Below are 14,119 nucleotides of genomic sequence, written 5' to 3'. Positions count from 1 at the left end.
AACCTGCGGACATTCGTCTCGGCAGTCCGTTCCACACCCAACTAGGCTATCGCCGCTATAAAAAAAAAACTTTTAGTTTTAAAAAAAAACTTTCCACTCATATTAATTAAATCTACTCTTTAATACAACTAGTAGAAGTGTCAATCCGCCAACAGATTCAAAGTATCACTTAAAACGACACTACGCCTCATAACGATACAAGTACCAGCAAAATTGACATAGAAAAACATTAAAAATGATTTTAAACTCTGAACTCTTCGCATAAAAGCTTCAAGTACATCACCGATTCCGCGCTCTGCTGAAAATCCCATGTTGATATAAAAATGGAAATATCACGCGTTATCCACGCAAAAATGGAGGAAACATTACGGGCTCGCGCAGGGTTGTCAGAAGTTCAAACCGCAAAGCCGGACATTCGGTTGTGGAGACAAATTATGGAAAGAATATATGACGTGCCGTGACTTCTAATATTTTGTTTTGTTAATTTTTAAGCCAAAAAAATGTTTTCACAGTTGTCTATAAAACACTTTGTAGTAATCGTAATTATTAGGCTAACGAGGGTAAGTGCAATGCAGCATTAATTATTTATGTATTATTACTTGGAAAACTTACAGCCTAAAATAAATAGTTTAAAGTATTATAAATATACACCATGACCAACAAATTTTTTACCAATTTATTAATACAATATTGCGAGAAGAGCTATGAGTTCCAGTCAACAGTAATTAGCTATAGTAAGAAGGTAACATTCAGGAATCAAAGTCAAAAAAGTCTGAAGGTAATCATTGTCTTATACCTACAACACTATCATAGAAGACACTTTGCGTCTTGCTTCCAGATAAGCTCATTAACGAAGTAATTATAATTAAACGTTATCAGTGACGTATAAGAGCAAGCACTGATTACCTCCAGACTACATCTCAAATATTCTACTCTTTAAAACAAACAAAAACTTATTCAGTTGCAGAGGAAACCCCCAGTCACATTATTACCGGACAACCGCTAGAAATCCCATCCGGCCATTCGAAAAGTTGGCAACCCTGGCGGGCACTCAGCTTCGGCGCCGACGCGTCGACAGCCGCGTTCATTTGCCACTCTTTACATACTAAATACTTTTTTTACAGAGGTCGAAATTAAAAACCTCCTCTTTGCCGGCTCGTTGCATTCACATCGAGTGCGGTTATACTATTTGGTAGTGGCTGTTCGACACTTCGTCTGTATGTTTATGATGTTTAAAAACTACTAAGTAAAGCGCGGTAGAATAAGCGTGAATGCATGAGCTTTTCGTGACATCTTTCTTTGATGACGTTGGCGTTTTCAAAAGATTTTTTATTTATTTAAAACATTTTGTACGGTATATAAGCGAACTTAAATCAAGGGCAATTTCTCCCAGTCAACTATCTATGAGAGTCCTCTTAATATTATATTACTAATTTTCTTTACAAATGACCTCTTCTACATTGAAGCGAGTAAACTCCAGAATTTATTAAAGTAGTAATTAATATCAACATAACGTGATCAATTGTTAGGGTAAAAATATTTATGTGAGGGTATTTGTGACACTTTTTACTATAAAAACACTGAGCATTTAACTCAACGAAAAATATCATAGTGCGATGATTTTAATCCATGTTCCTTCCAATCCTCTCCGTAGTCTACTGCAGATTTTATTTGTAAGCGTAAACCGTCTTGTAAAGCTTTTTGGATAAAAATATTTGAAATTTTGTTATAACATAATATATTCGAAACATTAATTCAATATGATTTTAACTTCACAATCGTGTTTAAAGCGGCGATAGCCTAGTTGGGTGTGGAACGGACTGCCGAGACGAATGTCCGCAAGTTCAAATCCCAAGGGCACACACCTCTGACTTTTCTAAAAATCATGTGTGTATTCTTTGTGAATTATCGTTCGCTTAAACGGTGAAGGAAAACATCGTGAGGAAACCTGCACATCTGAGAAGTTCTCTATGGGAATTTCGAAAGTGTGTGAAGTCTACCAATCCGCACTAGGCCAGCGTGGTGGACTAAGGCCTAATCCCTCTCAGTAGTAGAGGAGGCCCGTGCTCAGCAGTGGGCAAGTATATAAAAATACAGGGCTGATATTATTATTATTATTATAATCGTGTTTATTTATTTATTTAAAGACCCCCCACGAAGGATACACGGCATATAATAAATACAATGTCGTAGCATTTGTACAATTAACAATGTGACATGCCATTATAGGAGACCACAGCATGCAAATTTATATATTAGTACAGCGGCAAAAATAATAATATTTGTTATTAATATTATTTAGATATATAAGTAGAAACAGACAAACAGGATAAAACATAATAAGAAGTGAGAAAACATAACAACATCTTATGTTATAACATGTGGTGGTGAATGTTATTAATTATAATTATTTATTGTGAGTACGTAATAATTGCAAGACTTGTTTCCTGTACTTAGGAATGTCCCATGATGTCAAGGTCATGCGTTTTTGCAAGAGCATTATACTGCCTACAGAGCCTTGCCACAGCAGCGAAGTGACCCAAGTTAATTTTAGATGAGGGGATACCTAAAAATTATATACGCTTTTTCGTGTTCAAGCTAATTATAGACTTAAAACATATTTTTTTCATCCATAAAATGTCACAGATACCGATAGTTAAAATAGTTACTGTAGACTTCTGGTGGAAGATAATAATAACATACAAACACCGCAAATACTAGTACAAAAATCAATCCAATAATAAATATCCTTGAAAAGTCTCATAAAATCCACGACGCCTGGTAACCGTACAACGTTTCTGTGTGCATAATACTCAGAGCGAGGGTGAAGTCACCCCAGTAGTGGGGTCTTATCAGGATTACGACTGCTTCGGAATGTCATTGGAAAAATAAATTTAATCGGTCAACGCCGACTTACTATCGCAAGATACACGTAAAACCTTTGCTGTACTTCATAATGAGGCTAAAAATATTGATTTCGGGACTTATAAATTGCTTGGATTTGATTATGTTGTAGGGAAATTTGTTTATTGTATTTTATATGCAATTAAAAGATAAGACAAACAACCCAGAATACCTCTACGAGAGTCCTACTATGTAATTTCTTGCTCCTTTTGTACATTTTCTAAATTAATTACGTCTAATAAATCTATACTAAACCTTTTTAATTACAAATGTTTTGTAATTCAAGTTTATAGAACTACTCCTATCACTGAGTACGCTTTGAATTTTAAACGCACTCCAAACCTCCGACCTTTTAAATATCTTATGAATAATTTATTGTATAGAGACGCTGTCACTTTAGCATAATATAATCCTGAGACCTAACATGAGCACCTTTTAATGTTACTACAAGACTAGGTGTTAAATTGATATATCGGTAGCTCCTAAGTAAACTATCGTATATGAAGAAATAGCGATATTCCCTGTTTTAACGTTTTGTTATCTAGGTACTGTTTGAATTAAATGGGTTTGGTAGTAAATAGTACATAAAAACGAAACGCTTAAAAATAAATTTTGCTATTTTTCCAGATACGATAGTTTACTTAGGAGCCATCGATATTTATATCAACTTTTACTCGCAGCTACGTTCGTAGGAAAGTTTTTTAACGGCGTAAAAGTTTGAATATACGTACCAATTTTCCCTAACTTTCATATTTATAATATTATTAACTATGTTGCAATGAGATGTCTCACATTTCGATGGCTCTTAAGTTAACTATCGTATCTGAAAAAAAAAGCGATAAAATTCGTAAATGATTTTCAATGAAGTTTTTTCGTTTAATTAGTTTTCAATTAAATAGTTAAGTAGTGTTGGTAGTGGACAGTACCTTGATAACGAAACCCTAAAAAGTGAATATCTCTATTTTTCTAGATACGATAGTTTACTTAGGAGTGATCGATTTGTCGTCTTTAACATGCGGATAGTCATACAAACTAATTAATTACTGCAGCATGATTATAAAGTGTATTGCGCTAACCGCACATTGCATTGCGGCAAGTTTAACAGGCTATGATGGCAGAAAAATGAAATTTTACCTTTTAAAAAAATACTATCCGTAGATTTTTGATCACACGTCACACGCGCTACGTTTTTCACGTAATATGAAAAAACAAAAGAAAAACTGATTGAAATTTGGAACCACGTCGAAAAACCTGACGTAGCGTGGACATCGGCTGAAATTTATAAAAGAAAATATGCCGAAAATGTTCACACACGACAGTGGTCTACCGTCAGTAAATGTTCTGAAATCTGTAGTTCAACTAATCACTATATCAAATCTGTGGAAGCCCATTCTGTTCCATTTCAAAGACTCGAAACATACGATTCTGCATATAAGGAAATGTCCTTATATGCAGAATCGTAAATGAAGGCGGTTTAATTACTTTGCATTGTGACAAATAAATTCATAAAAGCTGTGTAATGCACTGCAATTTGTAGCCCTAAGTTCTATGGGCTTATGGGGCGACTTACTTACCATCACCAACTTAAACCAATCTTTAATTTAGGCAAATGCAACCTTGTATCAAAATGAATAAAACACAAAATAGAAGATTTTTACGAAACAAAAAATAAAACGGCATATAACATTTTTACCTGTTCGACGTACGCCTGCTCATCCCACTTCAGCCTGAATAAATTAATGTCAAGATACTAAAGCCTGTACAGGAAGTACCTATGGCTCTTAAATGTGGGAAGGTATAAAAAATATGAAAGGAAATGCTGAATATCTTACTCTGTTGTTAAAACGTTGCAGTGTGTTTTTTTTTATTACGGTCAACAAAGCGATTGCTGAAAGCTGAATGGATTAATTGCTTGCAAATCTGATCACTATTGTAAATCTAAACCATTATGTAAATCGGAAGTTTATTTGTTTGAATGAGTTAATCTCAGGAACTACTGGTACGAATTGAATTTTTGTTTTTGTTTTGTACAGCCCAGTTATCGAGGAAAGCTATAGGCTATATGACATCACGCTATAACCAATAGGAGCAGAGCATCAATGAAAAATGTTGCAGAAACGGAAAAAAAATACTCCTTTCCAGACTTTCCGTTGCATGCGCTGCGTAAACGGTTAAAGTTATGCAACAATCAAGTATGACGGAAATGTTCCCCTTAAAAATTCTCAAAAATATATTTTAAAACAAAGTCCCCCGCCGCACTCAAAAACTAACCAAGGGATTTCAATAAAATTTAGAATGGAGATAGTTTGAAGAACATAGGCTATTTTCTATCTCGGGAAAATATATAGCAGGAATTTTATCCCGAAAAACTCATTCACGCGGGCGAAGCCGCAAACAAAAGCTAGTATGAAATATTGGTAAAACATTCACAACTGTTATATTTATGCCATTAGAAGTGTACTTCGGGCATTAGGAACGATTTAACATCAAGCGTTCCTACTTTTTGAAATCTGTTTTAATCTAATACATAAAATTTAAAGCCAAACCTTCATTGGCACAAAACTCAATTTAAACGCAAAACCGGGGGCAGAGAAACATTATTTACGACGCTGGCCGCCCGTCGGTGGAGTATAAAACAAAACATCTGCCGCCCCGGATATAATCCATAATAAATCCGTACATATAAAACCGAGAGCAGAAACCATAAATCACAATGGGCAGGAGGTGCGCGACCAATACACTGCGCTTGAGACAAAGCAATCACCCCCACTCCCTTATAAAAGTTAGGGCGAAAGTACAATAGACGGGTCTCCATCGATCGTAATTTAACCGAAAATAGCTCCAAATTGGAGTGCTCTTAAAAGGTGTCTTTAAAGTCGCTGAAAGGTAGCCGCTATAATGAAAGGAATAGTCGCTTTCGTGAAAGCGTGCGATGGAACCCTCCAATGGTCCAAGGCACGGACGACAAACAAGGTCTATAAGTGAAACAAAAGAGAGGCAAGAGAAAAAATTACCCTGAAGGTGATAAAATCGAAGATTATCTAACAATTTGAATAAATAACAATATAAATAATAGTACGCACAATTGTTTATTTATCTCTAACCAATTGACCGGGCGATCAGATTGCTCGTCTGTCTATAGACAAAGCAAAGAATATTTTAGATAGAACTGCAATGCTTATCACAGTGTTTATAACAGAAGTATGCTTCCGACATACAGGCAAATCCTACGCTGGATAAAAGTAATTAAAACAATAATCAAATTGCTTTACCCACCTGAATCACCATCAAAATTATCTAGCACATGAAATCGAATCAATCATGTTATTAAAACAAACATTTGCACCGCACGCTGATAATTTGCAAATTAATTTTGATGCCAACGCAGCCTCCATGAATATTATCTGTATGTCATGTACATAGATTATTTATTGTCACACTGTTTTCGACGCCAAACAACGGGTAATGGATAATATACCTCTAGTAATGTAGCTGTGATTTAGCGAGGTTTATTTACTACATGACATGATATTGATCGTAATCCATTCGCTAATGAAAACCTAAATCACTACGCCTTTTTGCCGTTAAGGGGATCACAGATGACGCAATACTTTTTCTCCCTTAGATCTACAAGCGTTTTCTGAATGCGTAGACTCACCTAGAATTGTATAAGTGGCATTTATTTTTTAGTAACAATGCTCATTAAATTGATGAATTAATATCTTCTATAAAATATGAATGAAAGGACCCCACACACTCAGATGGAGGTTCTATTGGACTCAAACTTTGCAAAACTTATTCACAATATTCTCTTGCTTTCTCGGGCACAAATTTCAATCCCAGAAAACTTAAACTTGTTTTTTACAGCTAAAATATATGACCGCCTGCGTTCATTAATTACACTCAAACTTAAGAGCGAATAAGAAAGGTCCATTCCTTACGTACGCCATGTAATTACCATAGTCATTTGAATTCCCTCTCTGACTCCAAATCGACTATTGTTCCAGGGTACTCAGTAAAGCACAAAAATGTCGTGACATAATTAAAGTTATAATGGATAATGGTGACGGCACCATAATCATAGCTAATGATGTGACTTCAATTTGGAATCCGTTATTAGTACTAATAAAAGGTGAGTTAATTCAAAGCAATACGTTATTTTTTCATTTTGATACTGAAGTAAGTGGCCCAACGCTACACGATACGAAGTGGTTAAACAATTAAAATACCAGAAGACTATCCCGGGATATTTCCTATATTGTATTAAAACTTAATCAAAATCTATTAGAAAGTTTATGGTGTAGTTACAATACTACAGTATTTCTCAAACAATAAATATAAAAATAAATGTAAAACACACACAAAGAAATATTGAGATATTTTTTCATTTGCGAAACATTGTCTTGTAAAATAATGCATACAATGATGCAGTCTTGACGATGAGGCAGTGCCTTTGAATTGAACTGAATAGCTTTTTTTCTTACAACGTATTCTGCACTCAAGAATCTACAGTTACAGTTGATATAAAGTATCTTATCAAAACTTTTTTTTATCATTTATTTTTTTTAATATTACTTGAACAACAGGCAGATATTTTTAAAGACTTTAAAGTAAATTATAACTAGCAAATAAGCCACCCTTTGTTCTGAATACATTATATTAAGGATGTTTGTTTTTCCAAACATGAAAAACTATCTATATCTTCCTTGCTATGAAACTGTGGAGTGCGTGCACTTACCTAGGAACCTTACCATAATTAGTATGAGGTGAAGAATTACTAGTTCAAATAATAGTGAAATGCAAGTTCATATTTAGAATATCCTTTGCTTATTTTCATCTAAAGTCATTTTGCGGTAAACGAATAAATAACACCAAAAAAGAAAATGGTTCGAAAAGCTATTCATGGGAAAATATCGACGAATTTTTCCTGGAAAACTAATTACTATTTTCCACTAAACCTTTACGTAATGGAAAGTCCAATTTACGTGGATTTCCTAGAAATATCAAATTGTGAAGCTAGTTTGAATATTGGCTGTAAATAACTAACAGTTTAGTTTTACTCAATATAAAATATTTTACACCCACACTCACGCTTTTTATCCCCGAAGAGGTAGGCAGAGGCGCAAACAGTGCACCCATTTTCCTCCGTGTGTATTCCGTCCCATGATGTGTTAAAGGACGAGCACATCGCCGTATAGAACACAAATTCCACACTCCAGGCTGATACTGAGTAGAAAAACCCAATATTACTTTGCCCAACCCATAGATCGCAGCCAAGACCCACTGCAGTGGTACCGTAATACAACTGCGCCACCAAGGCAGTCTTACAATTGAGAATTAAACAAAGTATTTACAATCAAGTAATATTACATTTTATTAATGCAAGTCAGAAATGTTGGTAATTTACTACGTTTAATTATCGTAAATGTTTATAAAATGCTTGTAAAATCAGCTCTATTTTTCGGTATATTAAACATAGCAAAGTTTATATATATCATTATAATTTGAACAAGGAACAATTACCTATTTAAATTTTAGCCTTTTAAACGAAGTATAAAGACGTAAATTACTAAGCTAATCTGAAAGTCGAGATTGGACTGCGCTGTGACTACATCGCGTCGGGTACAGGCGACTTACCAAGTCCGGGTAAAAAATAATTAAATATATTATATGAACGTAGAGTTACTTACATATGTATATCCCATATTATGCAGGTGAAATGAGTAAAATTTTATTAATATCTAAAATTGTACAGTACACTTAGTTCTATTTTTTTATTAACTAAAATATTGTTTTGTTCTAGATGTTGTAATGTTTCATTTCACTTGCCATAAATAAATAAAACAATGTCGTAAAAAATACGTATAAGTACTTACATCCATACAATGTAGAAATTCTTCGAAGCGGCTCGGGTGATCTGAAGCAAAGAAAGCATTTCAAGCGTTAAGCAAGATAAAAGCATTTTAGCAAACATTACTTATTATATACTTTATGCGCAGTCTTACTTATAAACTTGTTTTAGCGTTAAGAGGTGGTTAAGAATTGCTTAAATAGCTGTCAAAGACATCACCAGTTTCCTAGTTTAAACCTTATTAGGAGGCAAGATGGCGGGTTTTGACTTACAGCTGATCGAGTAAATTTATGTTTTAACTAAGCATAGCTTTGCGAAATTTTTATAAGTAAGTAGAAATTAAGCATTTTAAAGTATATAGCATCATTTTGGTTTATATTTTTATTCTTAAGGAAGTTGAGCACACAACTAAATGGGATGTTTGTTTGTACGTAAGTATAGCTACACTAATCTTGTCAGCTGGCTAACGCAGTTAAGTGTGAAAACAATAAAATTCTCCACCACGCGGTTGTGTGCTCAAATTGTTTGCCGGCTATTATAAATATATTAGCTGTGGACTGAGGAGCAACATTTTGTATGAGTTTTTGTAAGATTATTTTGTCTGGGACTAGATCCTCAGAGAACGGTGACGCCAAGCAGGCGGCCATGTTAAAAACTAAGGCAAATCCTTTCTACAAAATATTTTAAAAATTGCTGCACTTCGATATTGAATAAGAGCAAATGATATGATGCTGTTACCGTCAATACCGCTCCGCACAAACTTCGCTCCTACTTTTTTACACGGGTACTGAGCTATCCTTACTGCACCTGATGGGAAGAGCAGGGTTCAAATAGACTTTTTACTATCGAGAGATGATTACCCCCCTCTAGTCGGCACAATTATGCGAGCCTATTTGAAACCGGACAATATTTTGGAACCGCTCAAATAAATCGAAAAGCCTTTACACATAATGAAGCTCATCTGGTAAATTTGTCAACCTATTCAATAAATATCAGCTACATATTAAAATAGGTAATTTTAGCTGCAAATTGGTCGGGACGAGTGATTGATGTACTGCCGGTCCGCGAATTAATATAATGTCGGACAGCAGACAAATGATGGAACGCCGCACGATAAATCTATTTAGCGACACGATTACTTCCTGCTGATAAGGATAGGACTATCTTTAATATGTGGATGACTTAATAATAAATGGTTTAGATATAGTGTAACTGTATGGCGCTCAATGGGGGAGGCATATGTCCAGCAGTGGACGATTCCCGATTAAAATAATGATGATGGTAGTGTAACTTTTCAAGAGCATGAATAGAACGGTTCGACTGGGACGGTAACGGAGAAGGTATCCTATTTGAAGCAGTAAAACTTAGCAGAGTATTAGAGTTTTAATATATTTAGAATACACTTAAACCCTATCCTAATGCTCACCTGCGTTACATAAGAAACTTGTAAGGATTTAAGGCTTTTAGAGCCGCCAGTTTAGGCAGTGCATTATCATTAATTAAGAATAAGAATTTTAGTAAATAATTCCGAACCGAAGATACTAAGGGTCGTATTAATAAATTAATCTTACTTTTGAGTAGAATCTTAAGTAGACATTTAAAATATTGTCCTACTAAACAAAATTTGAACTGTTATTTGAGCGCCTGTTAGCTGAATCGGCGCTGTTTAATAAACAAAACTTACCTATCAAAATCCGTAATATGCTGTAACTTAAGATATCATTTGAGGCGGTGTTGATATCTGTTTATTATATAACGGCGACTTAAGATACTGCCTTGTTAGACAGTATCTCGACTCATATCGGACTTGAGATCGAAATCGAGTTACACTTACATCTATTAATGCAGCCCTAATAAACAAACAAGCAAACTAATCAAAAACCATATACACATCTTAAAAAAAAACAATGAAGGTGTACCACAATATAATTTTCACACCCATTTAAGAAATAAATTCGGCAAAGGAAACGCGCGCGGTATCTCGCCCTTGAAAAGAGGTCGCAACACCAAACAAGCTTGAGGAGCGGAAGTTGCACCCCCACTGTAGAGATAGCGACCGGAGACGGGGGCGAATCTCGCCAGTTTCACCAAATGGACGTTGTTAATATCATACAAAGGGAAATTGCGGCGCGCGATAATATTGTTTCGTTGAAAAAACAACAAAGGATTATTTGTTACAATGATGCTAATTTGCATTAACATTTAAAATTGGTGAAAGAAATAACATAATATCATTGAGTATGTGTGGTATCAGCGGTAGCATATTTTTATAATCTCACGTCTGCATCACCAAAAGGACTTGTAGAGTTGTATTTACAGACCTTATAAAAAACCGATAGCTATTTCCGACATAACTTTCAATGCGCGGCACCATATTTGTATTATGCATACAAAAAATACTCGCAAATTATTTGAGTAAACCTTTTGGTTAACATCGAGTGAAATTCTGTAGTGGTCATCTTCGACGCATTAGGGATGGCTGTGGCCTACCTCCTACGGTAGTGTCTAAGTTGTTGTCTGCAACCGCTCCTGCGCGATACCGCCTAGAGCGAGCCGTTTCCTGCTGCGGACCACAGCAGGTCCCGCGCACCGAATGATGCCTTCGACGTCAACGGCAGCGTGAGGCCCACCTTAGACACTGCTCTATCCCAAGCGTCACAAGAATGTTTTAAACAAATACAATTAAATGTAATCTAACAACAGACCGCCCTGTGCCGCCCGCCCGCGACCCTATCAGTCGCCTCTTACGACAGGAGATACCGTGGTGAAATTTTCCAAACGCCCCCAATCCAGAGGGGGAAACGTCGAGTACCAACAGCAGAGTAATTTTAAGTTTTTGTGTAAAAATTCAATAGTAAAACACTGTCTAACAGTGGCGAAGGGTCTATATAACTCGACTAGCTTTTACTCGCGGCTTCGCCCGCATGAAGGAGTTTTCCGGGATAAGAGTCCACTGTATGATAAAAGTCTTGCTACATATTTTCCCGTTACTGATAGGTTCAAACTAATTTTATCCCCATGGGGGTTGAATTTATCAAAATCCTACTTAAGCGAACGTCTTCATCATAGTAGCTCCAATCTTTAATTTCAGTTCAGTCGAAAATCTAAGAAGATTTATACAAACTTTCATCCCCTATTTTATCCCCTTACCGGTAGAATTAATCAAAATCCTTTCTTAGCGGATGCCTACGTCATAACATCTACCTGCATGCCAAATTTCAGCCCGATCCGTCCAGTGGTTTGGGCTGTGCGTTGATAGATCACTATGTCAGTCAATCACCTTTGAGTTATATATATTTAGATTCTTGACGGCTTTCCATCCGTAAGCAAATAGCAACGATTTGCAGATCGCATTCATGCTTATTAGGTAGTACCTAAGTGTAAATTGTGTCGGGTTCCCTTTCGGAAAATTTCACCCTTCGCCACTGCTGTCTAAATATACCAATTAAAGTTAAAAATAAATTATTATTATCACGTATATTCTCACTGGCAGTCGATAATAACTCAGCTCATTAAAAGTAAAAAACAAACTAATTACAGAACGTTATCTTCAACTGGCTCAAGAAGCTTTGCATTAAGCGCTAAACACTCCAGTAAGTGGAGTTGCCCGAACTAAGCACTAAAATTATTAACTCCGCTCGTACTTTAAACAGCGAAAACACTTTACGTTTACTTGGAAAACATCTTACTAAATTAACTAGAATGTTGAATTAATCTCGAGTTACATATCACATCGTCACGTCTGATGGGTAGATTTAAACGAATGAACATCTGAACATTATCATATCTTAATCTAGTATTGTACAAAACTAATGGCACAAATATTGTTATTCGAACCAAGAAACACATTTTTTCTTCACAGAGAGAGAACTCGAAACCGTGCGGACGTTAGTTAAGTTTTGATGATAATTTAAAATACTGAAAAACTGATAGAAGGGAGCCTATGTTTTTTTCACCATTTAATTATTCCATTGTTTCGGCCGCACATTCGCTTCTTCTCGCTCACTCTTTTGTGATCCGCCGAGCGTTACCACTTAGTATCATAAAATGCGAACCACAGCCGATCCTGGCTTACAGGAGTTGCAGTGGTGTTTATGAGGACGGAATAGTCTAGTCTCCGGAATCCGAATTCACTTGATAGCCGAAAGGAACAGTCATTAAGTATATGATGCAATACCTTGTCAAAAACTGACGTTTAATATAAAAAGCTCTCCAAACTATGGGTAATCCAATCAAATCCCCTTCCAAGCTTATCGAAAGTAAAACCGGCTTACCCGCTATCTTATCAGTGAATTTCACGTTATGTTTACGTGAAGCACCATCCTTTATATCGTAGATATTTTTACGCTATATTATTACTATAGAAACATACGTACGGTTTACATTATGTTAGTCATTAAGACCTGTGCATTGAACGGACATAGATTCCATTCCAAGTCACACTGTGTAGTTTTGTAATGCGATTTATAGTAATATCTCATAAAGGATTAACCTTAGGCAGGCCGCAGCCAAAAACAAATCAAAATAATTTTTGTTACATGCTTGTAAATAAATACATTGTGATCATGGCATAGAGCCTTATTCTCTATAACAGTGTAAGCTCGTAACAACGCCGTGTTACGTTATCTTCGTGAAATTACCGTGTAATGATATTCTGTATGCCAATTTCTAAATTCTATTGTCTTAAACGTGACGGGGTTGCTACGTGCTTGTTACGTTCATTACATTCTTATTACGTACAGTCAAAATAAAGCGTGGCATAGAGAATAAGGCCCCAGGGTTTATAGACATGCTTTATGTCTCTACTGTTTATTATTTATGGAAGATAGTGGCCATATACCATCAGACTGACACCCATATGCCCTCCTCAGCCCTCCTCTCTATTTTAACATAAAAATATCTCACGGTTTCTTTCCTAGAAACACAAATATTAATTGCAAGGAAAACCATTATGACAGCGGTACGTCGCAGGATGTAATTTGTCACTTCGTTAACTCCGCTCCTATTTCATATCTAGCAATCGTTAAAGAGAAATTTATTTCGCTACGAGACTGTGTTTAATGCGGTTTATACCACGTGGCCGAGTGACACAGTAAATGGATGTTACGGAATGTTCATTATGCAGGTAATAGGGTATCATTCTGTGGAGGTTACCGGGATTCGCACAGACGGAGCCGCAAGAGCTAGAATGTTCAGCTTCCGAAAAAATCCGTAAAATAGTTTTATTTTCAATGTCTAACATTCGCAAGTTAAGTTATAGTAGACGGTAGTTCTCTGTTAGGCTAGAATCGGCCTGTGTAATATTTTTTATTAGTCAGATTAATAAAACAGTTTAATAAATGTATGTTCGTCAGTGGCTATGTG

General features: G+C 35.7%; 1 protein-coding gene across 1 annotated transcript in view; it reads right to left on the bottom strand.

The window, feature by feature from the left end:
• The window catches only part of LOC115446582, a 182,145-nt gene that overhangs the window by 132,885 nt on the left and 35,141 nt on the right, over positions 1-14,119 (bottom strand). The window contains exon 2 of the mRNA XM_037442955.1: positions 8,781-8,821. The gene's annotated coding sequence lies outside the window, so the exon portion shown is untranslated. The remainder of the gene's footprint in view (positions 1-8,780; positions 8,822-14,119) is intronic.

This window comes from Manduca sexta, chromosome 25 (genome assembly GCF_014839805.1).
Source record: "Manduca sexta isolate Smith_Timp_Sample1 chromosome 25, JHU_Msex_v1.0, whole genome shotgun sequence".
NCBI lineage: Eukaryota > Metazoa > Arthropoda > Insecta > Lepidoptera > Sphingidae > Manduca > Manduca sexta.
Note: the sequence above shows the minus strand (reverse complement) of the source record. Positions and strands in the feature narration are given on the sequence as shown.